The sequence below is a fragment of the Macrotis lagotis genome, chromosome X, assembly GCF_037893015.1.
Source record: "Macrotis lagotis isolate mMagLag1 chromosome X, bilby.v1.9.chrom.fasta, whole genome shotgun sequence".
Classification (NCBI taxonomy): Eukaryota; Metazoa; Chordata; class Mammalia; order Peramelemorphia; family Peramelidae; genus Macrotis; species Macrotis lagotis.
The window spans coordinates 164,464,226-164,471,452 of NC_133666.1; positions in this window are offsets into that span (position 1 = coordinate 164,464,226).

A 7,227-nucleotide genomic window follows, 5' to 3' on the forward strand; every position below is an offset into this window, starting at 1 on the left:
TCCTGAGCTATATGAGAAAGAATATTTAATAAATGCTCAAAGAGCAGAACTCTATCAAGGAATGTAGATATGTAGATCAAATCCCTTTTTTTTCCCTCCTGGGTTGAAAGAAACATGAACTTAACACACACATACACCACACACACACACTACACTCACATATAGACAATTTGCATTTTTGATAGAGACAAGGATTTTGTTAGTTTAGTTTAGGGTTTTTTGTTGTTGTTGTTTTGCTTTTGCTGTTATAAGCATACATGTGATCATTTCCTCAGGTTTCTTTTTCATTCACACTCATAAAGCTCTTCCTAACAAGGGGATGAGGTCAAGATTAGGGAGTTAGAAATAAATCCTACCCAGTGGGAAGGGAAATAGAGTAGCAGTGATGGAAATAGAGTAGCAGTGATGTCCACATTCCAAAGATGGGAGGAACTCAAGAGAGTAGTCAGTCCACTCTCTTCCACTTGTAGGCACAAAGGTCTGAAGTCCTGTTATCATTTTCAAATACTTCAAAGGATCTCATTCAACTCTACTCATGTATACAGTGACTAGGATATATCAGTGGTTGGGGTGAGGAGAGGGGGAGAGGGGAGGAGTTGATTTAAAAAAGGGTCAGCCTTGACTTTTTTCTCACTCTTGTTCTTTATGGCCCTATTCCAGTGACCTTGGGAAAATTTTTTTAACATTTTATTTTGGCTCGTCATAGTGCCTCCCCAAAGGAAGTTAGCAGAAAAGTACTCAGGATGTATAATATAAATCAGGTAAGGGACAAGTATGCATTTCTTAGACACAAAAGAAATACTAAAAATAAATCATTCACAAGTGTTCATTGACAGAAAGACTTAAACTAAGATTCAATTACTTAATTACTGCAGTTATACTCCCCTAGGATGTGGATACTTAAATTCAATCAGAAAATAAAGCAATTTATAGAAGTGCTGAATCATCACTTTTGCATTTCACATCCATTCTGAACTTTACAAAAAAACTCCCAATCCATGTATTCTGGTAAATTAGAGAGGGCTTGGGTTCTTTCTTTTATTAGTAGATTGGCTTATATGATACAGAAACCTTTGCTGATACAAGATTCCATCTCTGCACCTCTTGAACTCAAAAGATCACCTCTAAACTTGGGTATAACCATCTTTTTTACTGTTATTTTATTTTTCCAAAGACATGTTATGAAAGTTTCTCTACATTCATCCCTGTGCCTATTTATATTTTTAAGTTACAAAATTTCCTTTCACCCTACCTTCCCACCTTACCCCTCTTTAGTGGCAAAAATGTCAAGTTAATATTGTACATACATAGTTTTGTTAAGCATGTTTAAGATTGGTCATTTTCTGTATGAGGAATTAAGATTAAGGGAAAGAAATACATAAGAGATAGTTTTTTTTTTATTTTTTTATTTTTTGGCTTTTGCAAGGCAATAGGGTTAAGTGATTTGCCAAAGGTAACACAGTGAGGTAATTATTAAATGTCTGAGACCAGATTTGAAATGAGGTCCTCCTGATTCCAGTACCAGTCTTGATGGACTGTCTCACCTAGCTGCCCTAAGAGATAGGGGTCTTTTTTTCAGTTTTTTGCAAGGCAAATGGGGTTAAGTGGCTTGCCCAAGGCCACACAGCTAGATAATTATTAAGTGTCTGAGGCCCAATTTGAACTCAGGTACTCCTGAATCCAGGGCCACTGCACCACCTAGCTGCCCTGTTTGTTTTTTATAAAGGTGTGTAGTGTTCATCAGATTCTGAAGGATTTTTTTGTTTTGTTTTGGTTTTTCTTCCTATGGATGGGGATAGCATTGTCCATAGCCAATGTAATATAGTTGTCCTAGCTTTCTGAACTGCTGAGAGGAGCTTCTTCTATCAAGAATGATCATCTTACAGTTGTTGTAATTGTGTACATTATTCTCTTGATTCTGCTCCCTTCACTCAGCATCAGATCCTGTAGTTCATTCCATGCTTCTCTAGAGTCCAACATTTATGATTTCTTATAGAACAATGTTATACCATAATATTCATATACCATAACTGGTTCAACCATTCCCCACTTGAGGGGCATCCCCTCGATTTCCAGTTCTTTGCCACTACAAAACAGAGCTGCTATGGATATTTTGGAACATGTGGGACTTTTCCCATTTTTTATGATTTCTTCTGGATATAGACCTAGAATTGGAATTGCTGGATCAAAGAGCATGAATGGTTTTATTGCTCTTTGAGTACGGTTCCATACTGTTCTCCAGAATGTCTGGATCAGTTTACAACTCCACCAGCAATGCATTAATATCCCAATCCTCTCACAATCTCTCAATATTGATCATTTTCTCTTTTTGTCATCTTGGTCAATCTGATAGGTGTCAGGTGATACCTCAGAGTTGTTTTAATTTTCATTTCTCTAATAAATAATTATTTCAAGCATTTTTATATGGCTTTATATAAAACTGTCTATATCCTTTTACCATTTATCAATTGGGATTTGACTTATAATCTTATAAATTTGATGCAGTTCACTATATATTTTAGAAATGAGGCCTTTATCAGAACTCCTAGTTGTGAAAATTGTTTTCAAGCTTTCTGCTTTCATTATAATTTTGGCAGTATTGAATTTATTAGTGCAAAAGCTTTTTAATTTTATATAGTCAAAATCTTTAACTTTGCAGTTTATAATATACTCTATTCCTTGTTTGATCATAAATTTGTCCTCTTTCCATAGATCAGATAGATGAGTATTTCTTCATCTATTAATTCATCTATGGTAGCACCCTTTATATCTAAATCCTCTCCCCATTTTGATATAGGGCATATCCATCTCAAAATCAATGTTCAGTCATCTTCTTAGGAACTGAAACACAAATCAGAAAAGAGGCCCAAACCCAAGGTCACTTTGTCTCGTCTTTTTACTAGAGCTGTCAAATAGAAGAGATCACTCACCTGCTGAGTTGGAGAAGGGCTAGCCATGTCTTATCCCTCATAGAAAGTTCAGAATTGTATGATGCCACTTGGAGGGATGAAAAAAAGAGAAAACCTGAAGCAGATTCACTCCCTTTTTCAAAGGTCAAAAGAAATATTGGATCTTCCTGCTCAGTGGCCAATAAAGGCATTACCTTTTCATGCCCAAAGTATCCTTAATTGTTAAGTAACCATATAAGTTCTTAGTGTGTTAGTGTGCTTAGCATATATATATATATATATATATATATATATATATATATATATATATATATAGTTATTGTGATAGAAAGGAAAGCTAAAGAAGTCAATGACAAAAACAGATCCTTGAAAATGTTTGTCTTCTAATGCAAGCTGTGTTCAAAGAATTCTATTTGGTTTCCATAAAAGCATTTTTAGTGTTTCTAAAGAGATTAAGAGAGTTTAGTTAAAATAGGCAACATTGACTATTCTTTTTATAACAATTAGAGAGGACATTGGCTTTCAGCAAGTTACTGTTCTCTCCTTTTTCAATATTAGATTTATAAAGAACTGCTTAATTTTGTGTTTTGGCTTCCATCCTCTTTGTTGTGCCCATCTTGCAATCAAGATTTCCTAATATCTTGGTTGCTTTATTAAGTTAAACATTCTGTTAACTGTGTTATTTTTATGTTATATAATCTTCCATTCGATGAATTGAATTCAACAAGCATACAGCAAACACCTAATATGAGCTAGGCACTGGAGAAGAAAAGACAAAAAAGAAAAGGGTTCCTATCCTTAGGTAGTTATTTTTCTTTTCTTTTCTTTTTTTTTTGGTAGAGGCAAGGGGAATGGGAAAGATACATGTACACAGATAAGTGAATACAATATGAGTATAAAATAATTCAATAAATGTAAAGTAGATGTAGATAGAGGAATGAGTACTAGCCTAAAAATGGGAATGGCAATTGATCAGAATATTTACAACAACTAGATATTAAAAAGGAGTATGTGGCTCTCTGAAGCTTTTTCCCATGGTAACTATCTCTTTGCTTCCAATGTAATCACCTACTTTGTCATTATTATGTCTATTTGAGTGACCATTGTCACTGCTACCATTCAGCTTTTGTTTTTTACTTTTAAATTATTTCTGGAATATTTTCCCAATTACATGTGTTTTGTTTTTAACTACTGCCTCCCCCTATCCACCCTCTCTTCTATCAGCAATTCTTCCCTTCTTCCCCCCTGCCCCCACCTCCAACACTGCCTGGCAGCTTTGATGAGATTTGATGGATCTCCAGAACTCACAAGGTCATCTTGACAATTCAACCTCAAAGTACACATTCATCTAAGAGCAAGGTGACCTAAGAAAGATTCAGAGTTGGTCATATATTCAAGCTGCTACAGCTAACTCCACCTAACTTTCAAGAACATCTCAAAGTGATCCTGCCTCACTAGAAGATGCAAAGGTGGAAAGACCTTCTTTTGTATGAGTTCTTACTCAACAGACTGAGTCTTCAGTTCTTCTGTCTCAGAGTCAACTGAACAACTTTTTTTGTCATTACATACTACCAGTGTCTCAGTCACACACATAGCAGAAGAGATTCCTCCAGTTTTCTATCTGATTATTTAGATTGGAAGCAGGAAGCATTTTTAATTTCTTCAGGAAACATGGACAATGTATGTAAAGTACAGGGAAGTAATTCCCCTTTCACTTCAGTTGTTATAATCACATTAACTTATTTTAATATAGTTTATAAAGAAGATGCTTTATATCCTAACATCTGTTTTGGAGGCATAAACCTCTTTAATTGAGTCAAGAAGGGTATAGCTAATACAATTGTCTGAATAAAGTTGCCCTGCCTCTGGGTTGGAGATGGCTGGTAGGAAGGGAATAGGAGGAGGTTTTATATTTAAAACTGCATCAATCTCAGTTACTTGAGTTCGAGAATTGGAGAGAGCTGTGAAGGGACATCCTTGTTCTTAATTACAGGTACCAGCAAGTTAAGAGATAGGGGATTTTCTCCTTCTCCCCCATTTTCTATGTAATCCAGCTACAGTAAGAGACACTGTATCCATAAGGGAACAGAAATAAATACTCAAGACAAAAACAAATATGGTCACCCAGGGTGGGATTTTGCTTCAAGGATCTACCCTTTAGTAATGCAAAGTCAGTAATGGAGAGGAATAGACATGGGAATCCAACTGATGAAGAGATTATGTACTTAGGTTTGGTTGTTGAGTTATTTCAGTTGTGTCTGATTCTCTGTGACCCCATTTGGAGTTTTCTTGGCAAAGATGGTGAAATGGTTAGCCATTTCCTTCTCCAGTTCATTTTATAACTGAGAAAACTGAGGTAAATGAGTTAAATGACTTGAGCAGGGTCATGGCTAGTGTGATGCTCCATCCATCTCCCCATCTAGCTACCACCTGAGAAAGGAGACTACAAATTCCAAAAGAAAGAAAGGACTTTTAGACCCTCAAGTAACAAGAGTTGTGCATTGTTTTTGCAATATGTGAGTCCTATCTGTTTGCCTCACTACTAATGCATTATAAAGATGCCCTCACTTTCCCACAAATACTATGCATATTTGCAGGCTTTGTATATTTGTTATAATTTTTAATCATAATCATCATTACTAACATTTATACAGAGCTCATTTGTGTCAGACATTGTGCATAATTAATATCTCATTTGTTTTCCCACAACAACCCTAAGAGATAGTTCATTCCCATTTTACAGATAAGGGAACTGAGGCAAAAATTACGTGACTTCCTGGTTGGGGTCAAAAAGCTAGTAAATATCTAAGTCTGAATTTGAACTCAGGGCTTCCTGACATTATCCATGGTGCAACCTGTCTCTGCTAAGAATTAATTAGATTTATTAATTGTTAATGGGAAATTCACCTTCAGAGACTCTTGAAGTTTAGTGAAGAGTAGCTCCTAGCAGTCAGAACATTACCCCAGAATCTTAAGGTGGTATTCACCCTGAAACCCAATCTAAAATGTTAGGGATGTAGACCAAAGGGAAAGTTAAATACATGTGTACTTCTCATCTCCTGCTGCCTTCTGCTTCTGCTTCTAAGTTGAGCAGTGAGTTGTATCACCTGATCCAAAGCCCTAGATTGGTTTAGGAAAGGGTAATTACTGAGAAGTACTTTGGAAGTTGTGAGTACTGGGAAAGACAGAAAGGATTTTAGTGAACATATTCATTCAACACATATCTGGACTAAGAACATTTCAACAGAGGGGAAGTTAAACTCTGGTGATGGATAGTCCTTAGGTGGAAAATGGTGCCAGGCCTTGCAGAATTAGACTGGGGTCTCTTCTTTCCCCAAAGCTTGATACATAATGAATCCCACAAAGGCAGGGATTGGTTCAGCACCCAGGTCCTGATATATTCATTGTGCAACCCTAGGATGTTCTAAAAGGATCCAAGGAGGAGTTGGGGCCATTAAAACCAAGTAAACAGGATACCTGAGAAGGTAAATGTATGTATTTTTTAATTAATTATAATTTCTATAGCACTTTGGAAATTACAAATCACTTTTTACCACTATTTATGAATAAGACTCAATTCCATTTTGCAAATGATGGAATTGAAATTAAATTGACTTGTCCTTAGAGCCAGAATAAAAAATCTTAACCTGCTTCTTCATTATTATCATTCTGCTATTGTTGTTGTTTTTAGGCTTCTATTTGTTTATAGGCTTTGTTAGCAAAGATCATTTTTCCTCTGGGATTCAGTGCTACCAAACCATACTCCCTGGTTTTTAGAAACACATCTTTTTGATATCCTTATTCTTCTAAAAAAGCCTCATTCAAACATTGCTGTCTCAGACTCTCCTCTGTCAGCTCCAATGTCTTGGCTGTTCCACTTATCACTGAATGTTTCAAATCACATTAATAGTTGAGCAAAGAAAGGAGAGTCAGGAGCTCACACCTCCTTGCAGGGGAAGAAAAAGAGACTAGGCAAAAAGCACACAAAAATCATGAATAAAAAACCCTGGTGATTGCAGTTCTGTAGAATTTCACTAATTAACGGGAAAACTAGTCTTCATTAGTAAAAATTACAATTTATATGATTCTCTTAGAAAACTTATTTGATTGCTTCTCAGGACCTAAAGCAGAACAAGGAATTGTCAAGGCAGCAAGTAGAGATGGTTCCAGACTAGGGTACAGAAAAGATAAAGAGCATTTCTATTAGATAATACATTCATTGTACAGAGCTGGGCCTAGTGGATTGCTAAAGTCTTTTTGATACAATTTTGATACAATTCAAAAGATATTTGTCCTCTTTTTCACTAAGCAATGGATT